This window comes from Onychomys torridus, chromosome 14, assembly GCF_903995425.1.
Source record: "Onychomys torridus chromosome 14, mOncTor1.1, whole genome shotgun sequence".
NCBI lineage: Eukaryota > Metazoa > Chordata > Mammalia > Rodentia > Cricetidae > Onychomys > Onychomys torridus.
This window is the reverse complement of record NC_050456.1, coordinates 40,386,907-40,411,637: the sequence shown is the minus strand read 5'-3', so window position 1 is coordinate 40,411,637 and position 24,731 is coordinate 40,386,907. Positions and strand designations below refer to the sequence as shown.

The window sequence follows — 24,731 nt, the reverse complement described above, 5'->3', positions numbered from 1 at the left end:
AAATGAAGTAAAACTTGAAATAAATTAATTTTAATGAGAGATATCATGAAGCAGGGATGGTGATCTCATTGTAATCCCAGCACTGGGAGGCAAGGGCAGGAGGATCACCCTGGGTTCAAGTCCAGCCAGGACTATACAAAGAGACTCTGTCTGAAGAAACCAAGGACCACCAGGCCCAACACACAGAGAGGAACTGCCACCTCAGAAGACTTCTTTTCAAGAATAGAAAACGTGTTTCCAACATTTCCATAGCGAAATGAAGTACTGTCTCAAGAGTGCAGACAGTAACAAAAACCTAAGGTTGTCTCTAAAGTTGTGTGTTTTTACTTTGTTTGGTTTGGCTGTAACAGGGTCTCCTGTAGTCAAAGGCTGGCCTCAAACTCCTAATCCCCCTGCCTCTGGCCTTCCACACACTGGAACTACAGGTGGATACCAGAACAATTGGCTTTGTTTTTTGTTCTTCCCACTTTTTATCACAGTGAGCCTACATTAACCTTATAACAAAAATTGAAAGTACATTTCCCACTTAGTCTCAGATTAGCTTTGAAAATTCCCCATGTTTAGCTAGGAAACAATTGTCAAAGAAGGGCTACTGTGAGGAAGAAAAGAAAAAAGCTTACAAGTAGGTAAGGAATACTGGGTATTCTCTCAGGGAGATGGGCTGTGGTCTAACACACCCTTCCAAGAGTTACCTTTGACCTTTTTGTTTTTAATGAAACCAGTGGTCTCCAAGCATGTTCTTTATAAAAAAAAAAAAAAAAAAAAAAACTTTCTTTTATTTATTTTTCGTGTCTTTCATATCATGCATCTCCATCCCATTCATTTCCCTGTTCCTTTTGTATCCACTCTCAGACCTTGCAACCTTCACTGCCCCAAGATAAAATAAAATAAAACTTAAGAGAAGAAAACAAAAAAAGGAAAGGAAAAAAATCTCGTTATGGAAGCTGAAGTGTGCCTCCGGGAGCCACGTAGTAAACTCTTTTACTCATGTATCTTTACTTGCAAGTGTTCATTGCAAAGAGTCACTGGTCTGGTTTGAGGCCTCTGGTGTCTGCTACACTATCGATGCTAGGTCCTCACTGGAACTCCTCTTGGTTATCCTGTGGTTGCCCTGTGTCATGGAGGTCCTGCAGCTTTGGGTCTGCAGAACCAGCCCCTTCACATGCTCCAGAGAATCACAGATGGGGTGGATATTGGAGTGGGACAATCATAACCCTGGTTCTGGGCCCGGGTAGTTGCAGGGTTGGTAAGCCAGCCAGCTCTCCCTTATCCTCACCACCAGAGTGAGCTCTCTAGCATTGCCCTAGCTAGTTCACCTCTCCCAAGTGATGAGCAAGGGGTAAGGGGCAGGGCCAGTTCTCCAGCTTTCACATCCTCAGGGTCAGGTTCTCCCACACCTACACCTTCAGGGCCAGCTCTACTAGGTTGCCCAGGCATGGGGTAGGAGCCACTCTCCCGAGAGCTGCAGCTGTTGAGGAGCAGGGACGCTCTCTTGATCTTTTTTCTTTTTTTTTCTTTCTTTTTTTTTTTCTGGTTTTTGGTTTTGTTTTGGTGGTGGTTGTTGTTTTGAGACAGGGTTTCTCTGTGTAGTTTTGGTGCCTGTCCTGGATCTCACTTTGTAGACCAGGCTGGCCTCGAACTCAGAGATCCGCCTGCCTCTGCCTCCCGAGTGCTGGGATTAAAGGCGTGTGCCACCAAAGTCCAACTATTTTTCCCACTCTGATGACCTCAAGGCTAGCTTTCTCACCTCCCTCAGCAGTTGATGGGGGGGAGGGGACGGATAGACATCTCTCTTCTGCCCATGTCACCACATGACAGATGAGTAATGGGGACAGCTATCCCATGCTCACAACTTCAGGGTCCAAATATGTTCTTGGAGAATGACAGACCTGTGAGCTCAAAATTAATTACATAACAACACAAGGCCATTATTTGTAATTGTAATTTTCACTTTCATTCTCTCAACAAAGACCCATAGAATTTTCCAGAACTTTCATGATTAAGTCATCACTCAGGTAATACGAAATGGGTTTCATTATTGGTATTTTTAAGTGAATAACTGCATGGTTTTAAAGTCTGGCTATTCTAACAAGATATTTATATTTCTAAAGTAAATCTATTTGAAGTCTTCAATTTTTAATAGGGTCAAAGACTCTTAAAACTGAAAATCTTAAGAACCTGCTGGACCATGCAATTTCACAGCTCTAGGGGGACAGGAATTGACATAAAAAAAAAAAAAAAAAAAAAAAAAAAAAACAAAAAAAAAACCACATAGTAACACAATCACTCCTATCCATAGCAAAGAAATAATTTCATCTGGGAGCCATTCAATAGCTTTCCATGCCTGACACACATATAAGGTAGCATTTTAAGACCCTTTAGGCTATTAACCAGTTTTGTATATACTAGCAAATACAGTTCAACATTTCTGCATGGATATAGGCATATACCTGTTTATCCAAAGCTCTATGATCTAGTCCTAACATCTTACCAGTTGCCTCATTAATCAGTAAGCTAAACAAAATTGTTGGCATGTGTCTATAATTTTGTGAATCTAATTTTTATTTTGCTCTTTGGAAATTATTCTTTCCTACCAGCTAACTACAAGTAGATCTAATTTGGGAGGCCATGATACTAACAAAAATTAAGGAAAGGGACTAATTAGATCATGAACTAAATTTTGTTTTTAAATAAGTATGATCTATGACAATGAGTTTTACTAGTTCAACAATCAGATGCAGCCAAAATTCTACTTTTACTCCTAGGTGTACTATTCGGTTCTAACCAAACTGAAGATGGTACAAATTGAATTATCAAACACGCAGGAACCAAGACTTCATTTCAGCAAGTGACACTGCCTGATTTCTGATGAGGTGCTGCCCTGATCCACCCTTTAAAGTTGGGAATACTGTATGTTGAAATGCACCGGATATGCAGAGCCTACAAGTGCCATGACTGAGTAACAAGCACAACAAAGATGCAGACTGTGGCTGACCCTATGCCCAGATTTCTGGTTCACACTGACTACACACCATTGGCAGAAAACAGAACAGCGCATCTTGCTAGCCTAGAAAAAGATCAACATTCAAAGTTCAAAGTACACTTTCTACTGGACAGGTATTGATTTTACACTATCACAGAGTCAAAAATTTGCACATGAAGCCAGCATGAGGCTGGAATGGTGTGACTTCTTACTGGTCTCTTCCTTGAAGCAGTTAGATTTAAGCAAGTTTCTGTAGTTAACAGCTTGCATTCTGGGAGCCCTAATCTTCATTCCTACTTATTGGAGTAAGAGTAGAGCAAGGTCAGTATCTTATTTCACAGACAAAATAGGAAAAGCACAAAGACCTAGCCCACGTTACAGGCACTGGGAGAAGCTGGGATCACTTCAGGTCCTGTGTCTTCACAGAGTGGAAAACACTTTCCTCCATCCCTCCTCCCCCTCAGGCTCTGCTCTCCTCTCCTCTGGCTGGGCCTTGCAAGCATTCACACATCAGCACACACTTCTGTGAGTACAAACTGAGATGCTGCCAAAGTAGATTAGTCTAAAAGGTGTTTTTCTGTGGAATTGTTGACTGCAATTTTTTTTTGTTTTGTTTTTTTTGGGGTTTTTTGTTTGTTTGTTTGTTTGTTTGTTTGTTTGTTTTTGAGACAGGATTTCTCTGTAGCTTTGGAGCCTGTCCTGGACTAGCTCTGTAGACCATGCTGGCCTTGAACTCACAGAGATCCACCTGCCTCTGCCTCCCCAGTGTTGGGATTACAGGCTTGTGCCACCACTGCCCGGCCTTGACTGCATTTTTATATAGTGATAAACTTTTTTTAAGTTTATAACATTTCCCTTCAAGACCCTACTTTTAAGTACTCACAATTACAGATGAAACACTACAGATACATACATGTGTGTGCGTGCACACACAAGAGTATACTTGCATAATTTGAACTAGTCGGGACAACAAACATAATTTTCCTAAAAGGAGTCCAGAGTCTTCTAAGGCAGTGTCCTGCAAACTGCTTTCCAGCCCAAGCCAGCCATCATCACTTACACTGTCATACCCATCTGTTTACATACTATCTGTGGCACTCTGGCTCAGCTATGGTAGTCACACAGCTGCTGAGGACAACTCAGGCTAAGAAGCCTAAAGTATGTCCTAGCCACCCTTTACAGGGAACTTTCCATTCTCTATTCTAAGCTACTGTGCTCTCTTACCTTGACTCATGGGTATTTTCTTCCTAAATGAAGTTTAAATTACATTGCCTCATCTTCCAGGGATTGTCATATAAAATGAGTCCATTAACACAAATGCTGTGTCTTCAAAAGTAAGTATCTGTCATGTCCCTGAGAACAAAGGACATATGTGTGCAGAGCCTACAGATACCTGACAGCTAGCAATGCCACAGTTAATTGCAAAAAGCAATAATTCTATGATCCCCAACTTTCAAGACCCAGCTCCTTTGCAGAACTCAAGTCTGAAATCTTTTCTGCTGTAAGATTTTCTAGTCCCTTACCAAGACTCTAAAGTCTACTTCAACAAAAAACACTTGGGCCAGACAAACAGCTAAGCAAATGGAAATAATGGAAACATCACTCCATCTCCCCAATATAGACTAAAAGATTCTCAACTGATCCATACACTATCCGCACATAAACACTACACTGCTCTTGACACTAAGAATCGGAGGGAAGGAGGAGGAACCTGGCATTCTCCTCCATGTGCTCACTTCTCTCAATGTCTGTTTACACATGAACCTCTAAATGATGCCCCCATACTGCTTAGCAAGCAGCTTTCCCACTTCCATAGTGAACAGATGGCTCAAGGCATCAATTATTTTCATTTTAATTAATGTACTAGAACTAGAGGTAAGAGAAACAGACTGAACCATGAGTTCCATCATGGAAATTCTGTAGAACAGCTAATAAAGTTCTCATAAGTGGCAAAGTAAAAAACTGCATGATACTTAAGACAAGTGTATGCATGCGCACACATACACACACACACACACACACACACACACACACACACACAAAACGCTTGTTTGACTCCAGAGTAGAATAAATATTTTAAACAGAGAAAAACTTTAAACTGATTAAATGTTTGGAGATTTTTAAGAATTAAAATGCATTATCTTAAATATAACTTTAGATGTGATCATGGATTTTAGTTGTTTTTAAAGATTCATATGGAGGATAGTAGAGTAGGTCATTGGAAACACCACTCTTGTTGCATACAAGTATGCAGACCTGAGTTTGGTCCCCAGCACCCACATAAAAGCCAGGTGTGGCAACATACACCTGTAACTCCGTCACTGAGGAAGCAAAGACAGACTGATCTCTGGAGTGCACTGGTCAACCAGTCTAGCCAAATTGGTGAGTTCAGCGAATGGCGTTGTGTCCCAAAACTAAGGTGGAGAAAGACTGAGGAAGACACCTGACATTGGCTTCTGGCCTCCACATACACGTGCATGCCCACTGTGTGTGTGTGTGTGTGTGTGTGTGTGTGTGTGTGTGTGTGTGTGTGTAGGGAGGGGTTGTCTTGGACTCTTAGACATGTATTCTAAACTACAAATTTATTTACAGATGTTATAATTTGCTATCCTGAATTTATGTAGAGCTGAGCTATTGAGGGTAGAGAAAAAAGATTAGCCTACGTGGAAGGTTGGCAAACTACCTATACTAGTTTTTCTGTTTAGGTATGTGTTTGTGAAAAAACTATTTTGGTATTGTTTACCTTCATGTTCATCCCATTTGAAACAAGAGAATCAGTGGGAAGCAGTAGTTCTGAGAGAGAAGCATCTAAGAAAACAAAAATATACCGTTCATTCTAGAAGCTGTGCCATCCATTCCGGAGGCATTTAAATTGGATGGTTCTGTTTTTATAATCATAAAGAGTATAGTGCCGTGGTTTCTGATAGCCGAAAACAGAACTTAAGTCCCCTGGCCTCATTTTCATGATTCCACAAGTGGAGGCTGTGCTCATGATGAGCTCTCACTATCATGACGGTGCTAAATTCCATGGTCCAAAGAGATTCCTCACAATGAGCTTGACCTAATCACTTGAGCCCTTTTCCTATCAACCTTCTGTCTGGTTACTGCATTTAAAAAAAAAAAAAAAAAAGTCAAAGAAGTTTGCCCTTGCATGGAAGGGTGCAAACATTCTCCCAGTGAACTGCCAATGTGGGCCTGCATGCCATGGAACATGGGTGGGACCCTGTGCACAAAATGCAGTCCAGAACTAGCAGGCAGTCCTTGGTCCTTTATGACAGGAAATATACTATGCCAACAACCAGTGAGCTTAGAAGAAGGCCCCAAACCCCAGATGAAAACAGCATCCCTGGCTGACACCTGGATTTTAGCTTGCCAAGATGCTCCTCAGAGAACCCAGGAGGGAAAACCCAGACTCCTGACAAGTGCTGGGTTAGGCCACTAAGTGTGCACTATGTTATTAGGCAGCAATAAAAACCATTGTGCTCAGAGGACATCTTTGAGCTGGCTAACACCACAGTCTTTCGAGAGCTTCCTTTGCACATGGGCTCTATTTCCAGTGGCACGGAGTAACTCCCCATACATTTTGCCATTTTTACATGTGGGGTTTCTCAAAGGATAATGAATCCAAATTTAGGAAACCTTGAGCTTCATGATGCCTACCAAATGAAATATATCTTATCAACACAAACAGCATTACAGGTTAAGAGTACCTACTGAAATCGTTTTTAGAGTGTGAAATTTCCACAGGGGAAAAAAACGGTGCAGAATAATCAGATGGAATAAGTCTAAAGCAAATGGTAACTCAAGGAAATTTACCATCAACTCCATCATTGCAATGGGTGTGTGAGACAGACAGTGACTACAGATATGGAGCAGGTCCCACCACAGCAAGAACGTCTTCCATATTTCAGGTGCTCTAGAAATGTTAAGAAATGACCACTTACTCTTTGTCCATGGTATGCATCTGCTTAGAGGAAGAATACATATAACAACAGCAACAACGTTAAGTAGTATCTCCGAGATCTCAAAATGTGTCTCTAAGCTTCCCCTCAGAGGACTGTTTCTAGTTTGTCTTTTAAAGACAACTTCATTGTGCTATCATTTGCATTCCCTAAACTATCTGTGTAGTGCTTAGCTTAGGGGTTTTTGCTCTACTGATAAATCATCTAACGATTACTATTTCCAGAACACTTCATCCTCCTCCAGAAGCCTCATGCTCTCTTTGACTCTCATTCCTCTTTGAGTACCATGTGTCACACTAACAAACCTCTTGAAACCTCCTTAGAAACTCCTGGCCATCCAAGACTCAAACTCCGTATTTGTGGAAGAACCGCAAGTGTAACAAATAACTTAAGAACCTGATTTGAGATTGAAGAATATTGTTTCCTGTAAACATGTGTTGTGGGATAATCTTGCTGTACACTGTGAAGATGTCTTATTCTGACTGCTTTAATAAAGAGCTGAATGGCCAATAGCTAGGCAGGAGAGGATAGGTGGAATTCCCAGGCAGAAAGAGGAAGTCAGAGGGATGAATCTAGGCACATGGAAGATGCCCAAGTTGGGCATACAGAATGGAGAAGATGTAAAAAAATAAATAAATAAATAAATAAAAAATAAGCCACATGGCAGAATGTTGATTTAAAAATACAGATTAATGAAGTTATAAGAGCTAGTTGAGAACAAGCCTAAGCTAAAGGCCAAGCTTTCATAAGAAGAAGTCTGTGTCATTATTTATAGGCTGGCGGTCCCATAAAAGAAGTCAGACTACAAACATTGCTGTGGCTGTTCCTTTGAAATGATGGAAATGTGGGCCAGGCAGACATCTCAGCAGGTACGGGTGCTGATGGTGTAAGTTCCATCCCTGGGACCTTCATGGTAAGAGAGGACAAACTCCTGCAAGTTGTTCTGTGACTTTCACATGTGACACACCCACACACATATACACATGCACACAAAATAAGTAAAAAGGAAAGCTGGAAATGTTCCAAATAAGCAAAGCATGAGACTTCTCAGAGTGGAAACGACCCTTCCACTTAGGAAATGCCCTGCTGCACAAGGTCATCCGTTTATTTTAGAAACCAAAGACACAAGTTTGATTAAGTAGAACAAGACTTCTGTACTACAAAGGGAAAATGAGGCTGTCACTCTAAGAACATAAAACAGCACTCTGAAATGTCCACGGCCAGTATCAAAAACATGTTCTAAATGACGCAAGAGCAACGATGTTTTCAGGTGTGGCTTCCACAGCTTAGAGTGGAGCCCATAAATTATTATGTGCGTTATTCCTAAAAGTTAATTGCTTTCTTGTCTCTGCTATGCCTGTTAGGAATCTGAATCTGAAAGTTCTTTTTTAAAAGTCACATTAGGGCTAGGGAGATGGGCTCAGTGGGTTAAACTATTTGCCACTGAGCCTGACAACCTGAATCTGATCCCTAGGAGCCACAAGGTGCAAGTAGAGAACTGACTCCACAGGCTGTTCTCTGACCTCCCAATGTGTACCATGGCACACACATGAGTGTGCCCCCCCACACACACACAGGGACACAATCAATCAACCAATGCTCCCCCGCCCCCTGCCCCGCTTTGGTTATTATAACTCTGAGACAAAGACAAGCTCTTCCATGGGGATGCAGTGCTGGAAAGGCATGAGCTCAGGAAGGAAACAGCAGAACCAGATGTGCCTCGCTCTGTGGAGCCAGAGTAGAGTCGGCAAGGGAGCTCTGAGAGCCCGGTGAGCTGTGAAATGACTAAGCGCCTTCTAGACTACTTCTGAGCCTCTTCTAGAACAGGGGCTAGGACGTGCACCTTGACTACTCTCCTGCTCAGCTGTATTTCAGAGAAGCTCAATGATAGGCATTTGTGACCAGGTGGTTTCTGTTACCTTTTCCTATAAACGATGGGCTAAAGTGTACATGGAATTCTCCCAGGGAAACATCTTGGGGAAAAGATATAACTTCCACATACTTACAGGTTTTTTCGGTTACATCTGCCAAGATACCATAAAGCTCCAAGCTTAATAGAAGCAATGGGTCCAGCACATCACATAATATGCACTACACCACCCACAAAAAAACCTTCCTCACACATGCAAAATTCTAAGTAAAAAAAATTACAACACTCATACAAAATGAACACAAAACTCTTAAAGTTAGCCATTTAACCCTACAGACAGACAGACAGCACCCAATATGCAGCTAGACCTACACTTCCCAAACCCAAGATCTTCGGGTCTTCTCATACTGTCATGTTACAACTACCTGGGGGGAATGTGACAGTCCTGGAACTGCAGCCCCAGGTGTCCTGAGTCAGTCTCCCAATGCATCTCAAATCAACTGTGGAAATCCTGATGCCAGGCTGGGGTAGAAAATTAAAACAGACACAGTAGACTTCTAGGAGGGGTACAGATGACCTCAAAAGTCCCACCTAGCTCTGAGAGGGAACTATGGTTGACTTGTTTTTATTTCTATGTGTTTTGTGTGTATCGTATGTACTTATTCATGTGAATATGTGCACCTGTACATGTGGGTAGAGGTGTGTGTGTGTGTGTGTGTGTGTGTGTGTGTGTGTGTGTGTGTGTAGGTAGAGGTCAATGTCACTTGTCCTTCTACATTGCTCTCTGCATCATCATCATTATTATTATTATTATTATTATTATTATTATTATTATTATTATTTGGTTTTTTTAGAGACAAGGTTTCTCTGTATAGTTTTGGTGCCTGTCCTGGATCTCACTCTGTAAACCTGGCTGGCCTTGAACTCACAGGGATCTGCCTGCCTCTGCCTCCCAAGTGCTGAGATTAAAGGCGTGGGCCACCATCACCTCATTATTTTAGGACCAGGTCTCTCACTAGATCTGGAGTGCACTCAGGGATTCACCTGTCTCCACTTCCCCAGCTGTGACTATAGGTGACAAGACTGTGTCTGCCTTTTTAGGTGGGTGTCATGTTTTCAAACTCAGGTCCTCCTGCTTGCCCAACAAGCCCATCATCAACTGGGCTATCTCCCTAAGCCCTGGTTTACTGTTTAACAGAAACCATGCCTCCTCACACATTATCTTTGCATTAGCTGCTCAAGAGAGGATCTTGGGTCAGTTAATTAAAACCTGACAGCATTTTCACTTTGTACTCCGAATGACAAGTTTAGGAGGTGCTAAAGCCCAAGTTTTAGAGTCAAGTTTGAAAGACTTCTTGTCTGAGGTAGGAAAAATTTAAGAAGGAGCATCACTCTGTTAATTCTTTCCAAGGCTCTTCCCACTCTGCTCATCTGGGATAAGCTGTCGTTTCTAAAGGCTAAAGTCATTTTTAAAGCATGTTGGCCTTTGTCAATTATGACAGCATTGGCTTCTCCTTTCCCCAAAGTCTTACATTATCTCTGGATAAGGAAGATAACTGACCTTCAAACTGGGGCCATGGGCTTCAAAGCTGTTTACTCATTGGCTCTGGTGGGCTTACCCTGACACAGCAGCAGTGTCTCACAGGGTCCCCTGTTGTGCCCAAGGATACATCCTTAAAACGTGGCTGCTTTCCCAGGCTGTGGTCATGGAAGAATGGAAAAATGGCCCCAATGGGGCTAATCCACTGACCTTTAGTTGGCTTTAACCAACTGCCCAAATAAACAAAACCAGCAGAGGCAGCTCCATTCTCAAATGAAATCGATTTATCCCTAAACATGAAAGCCTGGTTCAATGTTTAAAGCTCTTGGACCATCTAAAACCTGCCAACTCATTCTCCACAAGGGCAATTTTATCCTCTAGGAGGCACTTGGCTGGCCATGTCTGAAGACATTTAGGGTTGTATTGCAACAATGGAGGAGGGGTGCCATACATGTCAGATACATGTCAGAGGGGCTGCTGAACACCGCACAAGGCAGATCTCCCTCACAACAGCATTATTCGGTCCAATTTTCAACTGTGCTTAGGTTGAGAAACAAGGGGTCAGAGAAGAAAGGACCATTTGCCAGAGTATTACTGGATTAACCTCTGAAGAAACCCATCTCAGTGCCACTTGGCTTAAAATAAGAATTATACACCTGGGCCAGTGAGATGCTCCATAGCTAAGAGCTACTACCTACCACCAAATGGCTCCACAGGTAAGCGCTACACCTGCCACTGAGATGGCCGGCCTGAGTCCAGCCCCAGAACACACGTGTAAGAGGACTGACTCTCACAAGGTTGTCCTCTAACTCCATGCGCTCACGTGCCCGTTTCGGACTCTGCATTTGCATTCAAATTCCTTCCCTCCCCTCTCCCCTAGACTCCTCTCTCCAGTTAGCTTCAGCTGTCAACTTGACACAGCCAAGTCATAGATGGAGTCTCAATTGGGGGGTTAGGGTCTCGATTAGTCTCCATTGGCCTCTCAGCATGTCTGTAGGGGCACTTTCTTAATAACTGATCATTGATGTAGGGGGCCCAGCCCATGGAGCGCCTCTAGCCAGGCGGTTCTAGGTTTGATAGAAAGCTGGCTGAGCACTGGCAGGCATTCCCCTGTGGTTTCTGCTGCAGCTCCTGCCGTGAGTTCCTGCCTGACTTCCTCAAACACCCACTATGACATGGAATTATAAGATGAAACAAATGCTTTCTTCCCCAAGTTGTTTTGGTCATGATGTTTATCACGGCAACAGATAACAAATTAGAATACACACACACACACACACACACACACACAACGATGTAAGATACTTTTAAAGAATTACACAATTAATATTAGCAAGGCCAAGGAAGTAAAAGAGAAACCTCTGTAAATTAAAAGATCACACATGAGACAGGGCATGAGATCCGTGATGATCAGAGAACAGATGCTCACGAAAGTCATTCAGTGCTGAAGGGCACCGCTGGGCTGGGGATGTCGCTTGGTCGCCAGAGTGCTTGCCTAGCATGCACAAAGCCTTGGGTTTGATCCCTAGCACAGGGTAAAGCAGTAGTGGTAGCATACCCTAGTAATCTAGAATTTCTGAGGTAGAGAAAGGATGATTAGAAATTCAAAGCCATACTTGTCTATATAGGCATTTTAGGCCAGTTTGGGACACAGGAACCAACCCTGTGCAGGAGTAGGAAAAAGCCCACTACTGGTTAAAATAGTCACAGGCAGTATTAGCCTGTGAAGCACTGTTAGTCTTATTCTAGCTTAAAGAGATTACCAATTTAACTAAGACGGACTGTCACCCAAAGATATTGCCTAGCCTCATCCCTTATATCCTAAGGAACTTCCTATGGTTAAGAGTTTAGCATTGGACATGGAGGAGGGGGTTCTGTCCAGCAAGGAACAGGATAGGATCTCAGGTCCATGTCTGGGGGCAGAAGGCAGGATGGGAAACTGGACAGACCCAACAGATGTCATTAAACCAATATTACACAGTGCCATGGAAATTAGGTCATTACTGGTCTGCTGACACTCCACTCCTAACAGTGTATAATCTCCACCCAGGAGGGTTCCATGGGAACATGCTGCCGTACAAATGAGGAAAAGGAGGCCCAAGAAGTTTAAAGGAATCACTGGGATCACCCTAATCTGAACACCACAGCAGATGTTTTTGGTTTTTTTTTCCTCTGTGTGACTGCAAAGCACTAGCTGATAAAAAGATTCCATTCAAGGTACCAAACACTCATAGCTGAACTCCTGCCAAATATAAGTCATGTACAGATGTTAAATTTAAACCTACTTGTGACTATCCGTTTCCTTTGGCACCTATAGATCTATCCCTGAGTATGTGCATTGCATACTCTCTGCTGGAAGCCCTGAAATGTCTGTCCCTGAGTGTGTGCATGCTCTGTGAAGGCAGTATATCCCTGAGAATGTGCACGCTGCTCTGTTAGAGGAATTCCTGGCCCAAGAAGACAGTGTAAACAAAGGCAATCCAGAGGGAAACCAGTGATAAGATAAATGAAATCCGATAACTCCTGCTCCCCCCTCCACCTACTTCCCTCTTCTTGTTCATCAGAAAGACAACCTGAGCACTGGTGGGGAATTACGATGTGAGCTGTGCTCTCAGAGGCCTCTCAGCTCCCTGTTCAGGCTGACGGTCCAGGGTCGGAGGACTGCTTCCTCAGATCAGCAACTGGCTCCCTGATATTGAACCAGGCCACATGAAGAACAGGACAAAAATGGCCCTGAGAATAGGACAGTGTAGCACAAGAGGAAACAATGGATGGATGGATGGATGGATGGATGGACGGATGGATATGTACAGATATAGACAGATAACAGATGATAGATAGGTAGGAAGATAGATAAATAGATAGATAGATTGATAGATTTTAATTTTCAATCAGTCCTTGACAGAAAATGTCACAGGCAAAGCAGTTCCATAGACTGAGTGTTACCTACTCACAGAATCTGAAACCCTAACTGGGTCACAGAGTCTTTCTAGTTCAATCTAGTCTCTATTCTTCATTTCAAAAATACAAAAACAGGGCTGGATAGATGGCTAAGCAGTTAAGAACACTTGTTGCTCTTGCAGAGGACCTGAGTTTGATTCCCAGCACCCACATGGGGATCCCCTACTGTCGGTAACTCCAGTCCCAGGGATCTGAGGCCCTCTGGACAACAGAGGCATCTGTACACATGTGGTGCACATAAACTCATGCAGGCACACATAAACAAATCAATTAGTCTTTATTAGAAATACAAAAGGATAGAAGCAAGCCTGTATATTTAACCTTCAAAGAACACACTGCAGTCAGCCTCAGCCATTGGCTTTAATTTCAAGCATTTATTTACTCTTCATCCTTCCTGATTTTCAGTTCACGTCACCACTGAGAGCTAAGCAACGCAGGGAGCACTCGGTCCAAATAGGACTGCCACATACAGAACATGATGGGGATGAAAACAGAGATGTTATTGTGAGATTTGGGGTTTTTTTCCCACCATCATTCTGAATCAAAAGCCACTAATACTGGAGTAACTATAGCTGATAATCCAATGTCTTTTTTTTTTTGAAGTCTAAATGCTTGCCATGAACATGTTCAGTTCATGTTCAGTCATGGCACTCTCTACTTCCACCTTTACCTGTGTTCCAGGGTCCGAACTAAAGTCTTTGGGCTTACTGGCAAGCACTCTGACCCACTGAACCATCTCACCAATCCAGTCTTTTAAAAATACTTCTTAACGAGCATTTGTAGTAAGTTCTCGAGATTCAGGAGGGCCTTCCTGTTACAAAGCCGCAGACTTCAACTTAACCTGTGTCTCACATTTCACTGCCTGGTTTGGTCAAACTGCTTCCAAACAAGTATCTAATAAGCCTAGGCACACAAGAACAGTCTAGCTCATCAGTAAATAGCACTATATCGACTCTTCCTCTCGTGTACAAATCTGCAGGAGCTTTATGGAACAACAGAGTGTGATGAGCCGTTTCTACAGACCCAAGGAGCTCAGAAGGAAAAGAAAAGCCCAGAAGCAGCACAAAAACACACTGTTAATACCTGCCATTCCTCAGCAAAGGAAAAATACAGGCTGCGGGCCTTGGCAAACTTTTAGAGAGCTGTTTCTAGCTCTGACCCAGTTTATGCATAAGGATAACTAACATAATTCCTTGGCAAACCACTGGCAAACTCTTGCCTCCAGCTTACAGGGTCTGTAGAAACTAAATTCTGTCCGTTCATTTTATGATATGACATTTTCTTTTGCCCCAGCTGGGATGGCTGTGCTCTGAATAGCTGTGATGTACTGACTAATCTTAGTCTCTTTTGTAGCCAAAAGTATGAACACACACACACACACACACACACACACACACACACACACACACACCATGACTAGAGTTACAGATGCACAGCTCAAAAATAAGGCGAATCTAACCATATTCTAGACCTGCTCTGTACATTTCTAACAACAAAAACTAGCCTACAGCTAGACTCTAACAATCCATCTCTAAAAGTTGGGTATCTACATCACTCCAACAAAGCTCAAAGCTGAGACCTGGGCTATCTACTTTTGGAAGTCTAAATTCAAAGGGCCCATCAGACAGGCAATGTTGCCAATCACACTGCAGGTATTTTCTTCTGAAGTAAAAGGGACAAACACCAGCTTAATAGGTGACCCTAACTGAATGCCTGACAGGAATACAAGTAACTTTCAACCCCCAAATCTGGTGCAGTTTATAGAAGGAATAAGCTCAGGTTCTTGCTAAAGGTGAATGACACACTTAAGAAACGTAGCCAGATGGATGGAGTGGAGGGGAAAAGCTTCCCAAGTCTGCGTCTGGCAACTGAGTATTCTGTTTCAGGAGCCTAATGGCAAACAGGCTTTGTGTTTGCATTTTCTCTTCCTAGCAATCTCTGCCATTACAGTGCAGTTTGCCCATTATTCCCCTAAATTACCAAGTTTCTCTTTAGTCGATTGTCTACATCAAATATTGTCTGTGTTGCACAATATTGAGCTGGATGCCAAAAGAGAACGTCAGGAAGTCACACCAACTACATTGGAAATGAAACACACTTCCCTAGTTTTCCACATTTAATTCACAATGGTAGCTACGGTTTAAGAATTACAGCTGTTTACTTGGCTCCAAATTTGCTACACTATAATGAGTCTCTTTTGAGGCAGGGAGAGAGGGAAAGGGTTATTGTAACGCCTAAGGACATTCATTATCAGATTGCATGCTTAACTACTACTAAAGTACTTTTTTATTATTTTTTGTTCAAAGAGCTTTCACAGTTTACCTTAAAAGGGAAGGAAACTGAGATGTTGGGGCCCCTCTTAACTGTTCAAGTCGGCTTCTATTGTCTTTTACTATTACCAGATGAATGATTCAATCCAGCGGAGAAATTAGCCGCACAAATAGGGTCTGAAACCAGACAATCTCCAAAAAGATTTAAATGTAGAATATAAAACTATTTCCATTTTTCAGACCCTCTGTCTACATGAAATATATGTCTATATGAAATATAGCAAAAAGGAAATTCAAAAGCTTTATCATTCAAATGCTAACTGTGGGGTTGGATGTTGTAGCTCAGTGGATAAGGTGCCTCTCTAGCATACACAAAGGCCTTGTTTCATACCTGGCATGAACCAGGCGTAGAAGCACAGGCCTATAAGCACAGCACTTGGGAGACAGTGGCAAAAGAATTGAAAGTTCAGACCTGTCCTCCACTGTATGTGTTTAAGGCCAGCCTGGGTTACCTGAGACCCTGTCTCAAAACTTGGGGGCACAGGTGAGGGGGTGGGGACAGGCTCCTGTTGCTATGCTCTTAGGATTCAACAAACTCATCCATTCTTACACTAGGAAAGCCAGCTCCCTGGGAGATGCTCTGTTCTCTGCTCCTAGGACAGCAGGAAGGATGCCAGAAACTAAAAAGTGGACAACATCTCTTCTCTCTCTGCCATCTGCTGGGCGGAATATAGGTCACTGAGATCAACTGGCATCTCTTCACCTGCCCTCCTTTTGGTGAGGATGCTAATGAGCTGACGACATGGTCTCTACCAAAATATACATAAAAGACAGTTCACTCACTAAGTAACTTCAAAATCGACATCCCCACCTCAGCCTGCCCTAGCTGCTCTGCCAACCAGACTTACTCAAAGCTACAGACAGAAACAAAAGACCACTGAAATGGTACCTATGCAATCCTTTGCCTTCCTAAAAAAGGATGTTGTGAGTATTTAATAGATACTAACTGGGAAGCTTTCTTCCATTACCCAATTAACACCAGAATAAGTGATAAAGTGATAGCAATTCATAATCCTTATCCCAAGAGAGGCAAAAAAAAAAAAAAAAAAAAAAAAAAAAAGGCACTTTCCTATCGACTGAAGTACCCTGCAGTGAAAACAAGTTTGGCAACCAAAATTGGCAAAGTTCTGTTGTTTTTTGTTTCATAGACTATTAGAATATATATAGATCTAAGACTTAGAAACACAAGACTATTGAATGCTAGGGAAGCCCCCCACCCCAGTGGATCATTTTCTGAACCAAACACCTGACACTCTCAGTGTACCCAGCTTTGTGGGAAAGGTGTGTTCCCTCTGATGCTGTAACTTTCAAGTGTTTTCACAGAAGAACCTAAGATTCTCAAGCTAAAGCCATACTCTAAATATTTACAAAATGAAACTGTTTCCATCTTACCGCATTTTGTTTCTAAACACCTATTTGTCCCAGGAACCACAGGCTCTTTTTAAACAAAGTAGCTAAAAAAAAAAAAAAAAAAAACAATCCACAAGCACATTCTCAACATTCAGAACTATCTACCAAGGATAGAAAAGCAGGATTGAAATTCCACTCAAGGATGTGACTGATCCACCCCACTTCTCTATCACCCTTCTCAAGATGGTTCACACTCCAAACCCACAAGATTTGACCACTGCATAACACCTTTACCAGTCCCAGACAAACGTCCTCCCCTTGCGCTGGCCTGGAACAGACCCCTTTCTAGAACAGCTTTGCCCCAGATGACAAGACTGCCAACTCCCAGCAACTCTGGGAGCCACTGTGGACTGACAGAAGCTTCTAGCTATCTTTGCCTTGTCTTTCTCCTCAGTTCCTGCCATACACCTTCTGGGAAAACTATCTGGGCCAAGGAGAGTGCATCTAATAAAAGTATCTAGTTTAGTGTACTGAGAGATAATAACAAGAAAAACAACAGCCTATGGATTATAAAGTAACAAAATATATCATCTTTACACTCATGGAAAGAATTGTAGCAAGATGTGTGGACAAAAAAAAAAAAAAAGAATGAGGGACTATTACAACAAATTACATAACTCTCAGGAGACAGAGCACAGACCTTGGATTTCCAATCCTCCTTAATATCCATCTGACAAATGCTTATTAAAAGACCTGTTCCAAATTCTGGGAAGACTGGAAAGACAAAGAGTTGCCTGCAAAGAGATTAGCACAGAGAATCAAAGACAAATAAGCCAATAAGTGAAGGACATTTTCTCCTTATGATAAATCCTAGGACAAAAATTAATACATACATACATATATACATAATAAATAAGAGTGATAACTTCTGCTATTGCTGCCCCACAGGGATGTAACCACCTACTTAAGACAAGATGATGAGTGCTAACCACTTGGCACAACAGCCCAAGTATTAACTTGTACAGGAATGCACTTGCATAGACACTCCTATGTACGTACACCACCCCCCACTTCTGAGAAATAATGTACTGAGAATAAAATGCAAGCAGACGATGAGAAACGAGCATTTTAGTATAATTTAACTGCCTTTTGTTCATTTAAGTTACAAATAATTACACTCACCAAGAATCTGCAAATCACAAAATCTAAACAACTGTGACTAAAACGTAAAAGTCTAGACGCTCAAGATAATAGGAGTAACAAGTGTATAATAAATTTAAAAATAGTATTAATACCTTGTCCATTTTTTTAACAGTACCCCAAGGATCTTGCTTTTGGGGTCGGCAACACAAACTGAATGCTACAATGTCAGAGCTGGGTTTAAACCTTGTGTTATTTGGAGGAGGGGTCATTTTCAGGGTTGTAAGTCTTTACACCTAGAATCACTGTTAGGAACTCTTTGAACTGGCCTGTCCACACTATCGACGAGATGACAGGTGGCCCCAGAGGCCCATGGCAGGGTAGCACAGAGAGAGAGAGAGCCGGCACAGGAGCTAGGGTCCTAGTTTCAGCATCCAGATCTTCTGCAGCTGGAGTTTACATTTTATGAAGATTATTTCGACGACTATGCTCCCACACTTCAACTTTAGTTATTAATTGCTGTCATTTTCAGGTAATGGCACCTCAGGCTAATTGCTGACCGGGGAGCTATGTAGGCCCAGGCAGGGTGACCTTGTTAAGAAAACCCGCCTCCAACACTATTGTAAGATACAATTCATTTGATGGAGGAAAGACATCTTCCAAATTTAGTTTGCCTCTGAACAAAAGGCCCAGACAATTCCTTTTGAGATGATGTATCGGCATGAGGGAAGGAAAGGGGTCCTAAAACGGTGTCCAAGCTATGTAGGAGGGAATAGGGGGAGTCCCAGAGCTGCCAGAAGGGTGAGGAAGAGGGAGCAGCTGGGCCTAGGGCAAACATTTGACCACACCCCCGGCCACGCCCTCCCAGCTGCCCGCAGAGCCACAACGAATTGAAACAGCAGCGTGAGCTGTTAAGATTCCGAAGGCGCAAGTCGCCATGGTAACCAGATTCGTCTTGCAGGCAAACTACGCTTCAATTCACTAGGTCCGGCTCAAATCTCAAGAAACTATCAATTCAATGAGGGCAAAACGGTCACGGGCAGCATTTGCTATGGATGATCTATGGAGGTTGATGGTGGGAGAGGGGGACTGGAGAGCAAAAATCCATTCCTGAGCACATAGCACATTTTATGCGGAGGGGACAGAACACCCCAAACCTTTGGCAGTAAGCAACGTGCAAAAGACCTTAGAAGGATTTGATGAAGATGTGAGTAAACGAACGAATGAAACTGACGGAAAAGGGGGAGAGACAATCCAGAGGACTTTTAGAGTTGTCAGGCCGGGCCTCTCCTGGGTCTCGTCTCCACTCAGGAGACAAGCCAATCACAAACAGCTGGTTTGGGGCACCAGTTGGATAAACCCGATTATCCAGATCTCCTGCCCCCACAGCGAACCTTATCAAGAGGTTATCCGCCACCCCATCACCCTCGGGGTTCTAGGGAGGACGTTTAGCCCCCGCCCGGGTGCCCCTTGGCAGGGCTCGATTCGGCAGAGTCAAGACTGAGATGCGCCCTCCGAAGCAGGGCGCGGGGAACCCGGGGGCCGGTCCCCGGGAGGCGCATCTCCCCCACGCCGCAGCCAGGCGCCGGCTCGCGGCCTCCGCAACGCCAGGTTTCCCTCTTCTCTGGGCACACAGTAAGCACGGTCACTGCCTGGATTACAGTCACTCCCTCCGTTTTGAGTACGGCTGGGCGTGAAGGTGCCAGGGGTTGTTGGGTGCCCACGATCTTACAGAGCCAGCGGCCCAGGAGCACCGCCCGCTGCCGCAGCTGCCGCAGCCCCGGCCCCGGGGAACCGTCGGCCGGGAAGCGAGCTCTACCCGGCCGGTTCCACTGCCACAGAGCGCTTAGGAAAGAAAGGAGGGAGGGACCCCATCCTCGGGGACGCCTTCCTGCAGGCTCGCCTCGCTCCGTGCCGCGCTGCAGCCATTTTCCAAAACCTAGTTTGGCAGCCCGTAGCAGTCTCGGTCCCGTTCCCACCCAGACTCAACCTGAAGGACGAGTTTAATATTTACCTACTGGCCCGGGAGCTCCGGGAAGCAGCAGCAGGGAGCGCCGCCAACAGCGCGAGGACCAGCACGCCCACCCCGCGCCACGGTGCGGTGCCGCTAATGAATGAGTACGGCGGGCGAGCCGAAGCGTCCCCTCACCTGAGCAGCTGCTGCATGCTGAAAAAGGCCGCTCTGCGCTCCCGGTACAATGGGATCCGGTTAAACAGTTCCCTTCACAGCCGTTCGTAGGTTACCAACTCGCAGGTGACATCACCCACGCCTCGTCTGATAGGATGCAATGTGGCGTCCACTGCGCATGGACGCCCTGACCGGGCCCTTGGGATTCTGGGAGTTGTAGTCTTACTGCTCACTTGCTCGCAGACAGAGGCGAAATAGCCTCTCCATCCTCACCCGCAAGAACTACATTTCCCCAGGCACCTCTCTTCCCCTCGGTGCCCGCCTCTCCCCGCCCCTCCAGACCCGCCCCCCTCCCCGCCCTCCAGTCGAGCAGAGCTTGTAGTGGTCGTTCAGAAGCCGAACATCTTGGCCGAGAGGCAGGGCCGTCCAGCGGCCGTGCTCTTTGACTTGACCTCTGTTCCTGCCAGCGAGCGGGTAGGCTGCGGGACCGAGGGGCGTCCTGAACTCGCGCACACTTACTGGGCACTTCTGATCGACTGGGCTCTCCTGCCCCCAGCTGGGAAGGGTCCATAAAAGCCTTTCTCTGCCTTCCCTACTCAAAGCCACTAATTCATAGGACTCTAGGGGTTCTGGTTTGGAATACCGAACCGGTATTTCCCCGTGTCCCCAAGGATCAAACAACGCCAGCCGTGAAAAAGAGGAATCCCCTTGCACCACACTCGGTTCAGTTCACCTTTCTCCCCTCTTTCCTTCTCGCCCTTTTTAACCAAGACGGAGTAGCCAAGAAGAAAGCTGGGAACAGCTTAGTCGGCTGACCTGATAGGAAACTGGTGGCTGTCACTAATGAAAATGCAGTGTAATAGAAGACAGAGACCGTCACCACAACCCTACGTCCGCCAGCCTGCTGCTGTGGAGATAATGCTATCTATCTATGGCACAGCCAAGCTTTTGTTCATCTCTGAAGGGGCTTGCCCGCTCTGGTGGCTCTCTACTCCTCCGAAGACAGCATGCATGTCTAAAAGTTTCAGTTAATTATGCATTCATAAAATTTAAAATCCGCCGCACTCCCTCCACCCTCGCTCCCCACACGTTTCCTTAAAAAAAAAAAAAAAAATTAAGACCTTAAAGCAAACGGTGTCCTACAAAGATTACACCGATCTTCAGACGCCTAAATGTGAATTAAAAGGTAAGCATAGGGTGTGTCATGGAATTCTGACCCTTCTGGCAGATTTTGGTTTTAATACATAAAGGTTTTCTGTGTTGTTATCTCATTCAATGAATTCCAAACATGAAAAATTAACAGGGGGGAGCAAATCTCCAGGTGTCTTTTTACATTAAAAAAATTCATTTATTCAGTGTTCAGTGGTACTACTGTGATCAGCTCACACTACCAGCAAAATTAAGATTTCACTTCTCAGGAAATGAAGATTGACAATTAAGATTTTCAACAACTCTTCGACTAATTGCTGATAGAATATCACCACTCATCTCTTTTCATCTTGAAACACTGAGGTTCAAGTGAAATATATTCTTGGAACTAGACAAGGATCTCAGAGAAGAGGGAAAGTATTGTTTTGTGAAAGAGGGGGTTTACTGCTGAATTCTCATTTTCTTTTGACAAGCCTGTTCTGCACAGACCAGACCCATTTTCCTCCATGGAAGCAGGGTAACTCTGTTGCTTTTCGGACCTACTCAGTCCATCTCAAATATTATCTTATACAGAACCCAGACAACACAAATGTTCCTTTGGCCATCAGACCAAGGGTACAAGCAGTGATGCTCTAGCTAATGGATAGCCTTAATGTATTGCACAGTTCGCTGTGGGAAAATATTCAGAAAGAAACCCGACCTGGCATGATTCTTAAAGGCTCTCCCAATCTTTTAACTGTGGAAAGCTTCTAGGTGGAAACATAAGCAGTGAGCTTGAAATTTCCTGAGTCAATAAATTGAACTTGGAGCCTTGCTATCAGGCAAGGTTTATCCTTGTAGATGAAAGCATGCTGTTAAGGCACACTCAGAGAAATCATTCTCTAGAAAAAAAAAAAATCGCCTTTCAGCAAGCTCATTTGGTTCTGAGCAATAAGGAGGAGTATAGGCTCTTGCCCAAAGCAAAAAGAATCCATTCTCTAGAACAGTATTACAGGGTGTGTCATGTAACATAGCTGATCTCCGAATATAAAGGACAGTCTGCACATAGACAAGACAGGGAGTGAGTGTATGGTGTGGGTGTGTGTGTGTGTGTGTGTGTGTGTGTGTGTATGTGTGTGTGTTTTCTATCAATCAACTCTAAATATAGATAATAGAAGGCTTGGTGTTTGAAAATGGTTTTCTGTAAGTGATGATGGATTTAAACTGATCCCTGCACACTGTTGCACTGGTAACCAAGGGAAACAAGATGGCTCTTTAGCATCAGAAATGCTGTCTGTAGACCTGAAATCAGTGGAAGCTTAAATACTTCCATGATGGCATAGAAGAATTCATAGTCACACACACACACACACACACACACACACACACACACACACACACATTTTCACACACTCATTGTTTATGTCTGTATTTAATTCATTCTTTGAGATTCAACCTCAGAAATCATGAAAAGCACTCATTCTTTCTAGCATAATTTATATTCCAAGGCAAAAAGGTTTCTTTACTTTCTCCATATTATTTTTAAATAACTGATCCTCTCGTGGAATCATCTTACCAAAGACCCCACATCACTCAACAATCATCTACTATTAATTAGGGACTCTTGGAGCCATTGAGAATAGACTCTCTCTATGGAGAGGGTAGGAAACAAAGATATCATGGGCCATGTTGCTGGTGTTTCAAAATAACATCTCCTGCCTCTGGTTACAATGTTTTACCTCAGCGAGGAAACAGGACACCAACAGAGAAAAATGACCCTCTAGCGCCTTATGTGTGTCGTCACATAACAGCATGGTACTTCACAAGACTTCATGCTGAGCCTGGGTTGGAGATTGGGCCATTTCACTGTTTTCAGCCCTACAACTTTGCTTCTATGTGTTACTTATTTTCTCTCAGTTTTCTTACTTATAAAATAGAATTAGTAAGAATACTTCATGCCTTTGCGTATTAGATGAGGCACATAGAAACACTTTGCGGGGAGGAGCAGAGTTGGAGTTGAATAAAGATGTTTTAAAATCCAGTTAAGCTTGAGGGTTAAGAGAAAGGCAGGCTCTCAGAAGAAAGTAGGACACGCCTGAAAGCACGGGCCTGGGCTTTGTCAAGAGCCGCACAAAGTAAGGCTTTCTCAAATGTGAGTGCAAGATCTTCAATAGGGAGGTGCCCCAGGCTATTAGTAGTTGCTTTCCACAAACTGATGATAAGAGCCTATTGCTGAAGACAACACTTACCTATCTCACTGAGCATGGGGAGTTCAAGCTGGTGTCTAACGAGAGCCTTCACGCCTGCTGATTAAGGTTCATAGTTCTGGAAAGTCCTCTGCATGCGACCGGAGGAAAAAGGCAAGCACCAACCCAGCCACAAAAACCTTCGATCTACAACGATGAGCTGCCTGCAGGATATGCTGGCACAATGGTGGTATAAACATTGTTAGAGTAACCAACTATTGGATGTGGTTATTGGATATGTCTAATTGGATTCAAGGCCCACTCCGTGAGATGGAACCCATGCCTGACACTGCTCGGGTGGCCATGAACCTGAAACTAGATAGGCCATAAGACCAAAGGAAAACCAAACTGGTATTCTCTTAAAGAAACAAAGCCATAGGGGCTGGAGAGATGGCTCAGAGGTTAAGAGCACTGGCTGCTCTTCCAGAGGTCCTGAGTTCAATTCCCAGCACCCACATGTGGCTCACAACCATCTATAATGAGATCTGGTGCCCTCTTCTGGTGTGCAAGGTTACATGGAGGCAGAATGTTGTGTACATGAGAGAGAGAGAGACAGAGGCAGAGAGAAACAGCAATAAAATGACCCTAGTGACATTCTGCTATACCCAGTGTCTCACCCAGCCATCAGCAGAGGGCTTTCCTCCCACAGTTGATAGGAGCTCATACTAAGGCCCACAACTGGACAACGTACAGAGAATGAGAGACCTTGGAACACTCAGTCCTAAATGGGATGTCCTCTCGAAACCCCTCCCCTCAGGGCTTAGGAAACTATGTGAAAGCGTGTAAGAGCCAGAGGGGATGGAGGCCATGAAGGAAACATTGTCTTCCAGACAAAAGAGGACTGAGGAACATATGGACTCTCAGAGATTGTAGCAGCAGGGACAGGTCCTGCACAGGTCCAAACCAAGTCCGGTTCCAGGGCTGAGAGAGAGAAGTGAACGTGAGCTCCCATCTCTAACCAGGAAATGCTCTCTAACAACAGCTTGCAAAGGGGAAATGGGTTTTCTTCAGTAGTGTCTCACTGGGTACACAAACAGACCCTTTGCCCAGCAGTAGATGGCCAACGCAAAATGAACTCAAAGGTATTTTTGTA

The 24,731-nt window shown here is 43.9% G+C and overlaps 1 protein-coding gene across 3 annotated transcripts in view; it reads right to left on the bottom strand.

Moving 5' to 3' along the window:
* The window catches only part of Daam1 (dishevelled associated activator of morphogenesis 1), a 168,713-nt gene extending 148,317 nt beyond the window's left edge, over positions 1-20,396 (bottom strand). For 2 of the 3 annotated variants that reach the window (XM_036205612.1, XM_036205615.1), the window contains exon 1: positions 20,151-20,396. The gene's annotated coding sequence lies outside the window, so the exon portion shown is untranslated. The remainder of the gene's footprint in view (positions 1-20,150) is intronic. The other variant, XM_036205613.1, reaches the window with a different exon arrangement.
* Between the last annotated feature and the right edge of the window lie 4,335 nt (positions 20,397-24,731).